Here is a 1593-nt window from a genome sequence, read left to right as displayed (position 1 = left end):
AGGCCTCATTCGGGCCTACATCTTAACACACCTGTTGCAACCAGCAAAGACTGATTGATTGATTGATTGATTTATTGATTGATGGATTGCATATTGGATGCAATCCAATGCTGGATATGCATAGGTGAAAGCAAGGCAGGCAAGGCACAGGAAATGTTGCAAATGGTCCAGTGAAATTGAGCAAAATGCTACATTTGCCATCTGAAATGTGCTTCTTCGACCCTGAAAAGAAGTCTCATAAAGGGTTAAATGACAACTTGCTGTGCTGATTTCAATTCAATTCAATCTGTTTTTGGAAACCGGATCAGAGAATGAGTGCACTGTTCCCGGAGATACTGCAATAACGGGTCAATGCGTGGAGTGGACAGAGCAAGCTCCATTTCCAGCTCCCTGTTCTAAAAATCCATTTAATATATGGTCCCCAAATAGAGGACGTATCAGATATTAAACTGATAAGAACAGATTTTTTTTTTTTTTTTTTTTAAACCATTCAGGTTAGTTTTATTGCAAACAGTATGATACCACTCAAAAGTTTGCTAAGTAAAACATATCATCATCATGGTTCAATTTATTCAGCAAAAATGTAACAAAAATATACACAGTTAACATCCTGCATAAATTCAGAAAATTAGTTACACAACAAGCCCTTACTGATATTTGATAAGGTAATGCCACTTCTTAAACTTCCAAATACCCTCGGCATCTGTACCATCACCGCCTCTGCTGTCCAACTTGTATATTAGGTACAACCTAGAAAGAATTAATCTGATGCACTCATTCACAGATAAAGATTTCCTCCTAAACAAACCAAGATTCCTTACATCCCACAAGCTCTCCATCACGCACACCATAATTAACCACAACACCCTATCCTTTGCCCGGCTACAAGCACCGATACCAAACATCGCCACTAGGGTTGAGCGAAACGGATCGTTCATTTTTAAAAGTCGCCGACTTTTGGCAAAGTCGGGTTTCATGAAACCCGACCCGACCTGTTGTGAATTCTGTGGCAGAGTTTGTTAGGGGTCGAGTTCCCGCTTCTGCACTGGGGGAATCTCGAGCCACTTCCGCTGCGGTCTCCCATTCTTGTCCAGCCGCAGTGGAGCCTGCTCAGCAAGGACGTCGGTCCCAGCGTCTTGCTCATTCTCACTCTGTTCAGAGAGTTAGTGCTGCTTCTCCAGTCTCTGCCATTAAAGTCAGTACTGGTCAGCAGCGAGCGGACTTCTCTGGGACTAAGTCCTTGTCTGCATGTACTGAGCATGCCCAGCGTAAGGTCTCCCGTTGGAGATCGAGGGTCATGTGCTCAGGCTCTGCAGCACATTCCATTGGTCCTCTTGGCAGGTCCTAGAAGGGCAAAAGTGCTGTGGCCACTTCCTGTGCTGCTCCTATATAAACTGCGCATGACCGCACGGCCATGCGCTAGTATTGTCTAACTATTGTTGATGTGTGTATGTTGTGAGTGCAAGTCGTCCTTTGAAATCCCTTCCCTATTGAATGTCTGTTCGCGGAAGGTGTATGGCTGCTACCTAGCGCCCGACTTAGCCTACAGCACTAGACACACATCTCAGCGTCCTGTAGCTGTGCCTGCCAGTA

The 1593-nt window shown here is 44.8% G+C and overlaps 1 pseudogene; it reads right to left on the bottom strand.

The window, feature by feature from the left end:
* Positions 1-310: 310 nt before the first annotated feature.
* On the bottom strand, positions 311-517 carry LOC138668147 (U2 spliceosomal RNA; annotated as a pseudogene).
* Between the last annotated feature and the right edge of the window lie 1076 nt (positions 518-1593).

The sequence above is a fragment of the Ranitomeya imitator genome, chromosome 2 (assembly GCF_032444005.1).
Source record: "Ranitomeya imitator isolate aRanImi1 chromosome 2, aRanImi1.pri, whole genome shotgun sequence".
Lineage (NCBI taxonomy): Eukaryota > Metazoa > Chordata > Amphibia > Anura > Dendrobatidae > Ranitomeya > Ranitomeya imitator.
Note: the sequence above shows the minus strand (reverse complement) of the source record. Positions and strands in the feature narration are given on the sequence as shown.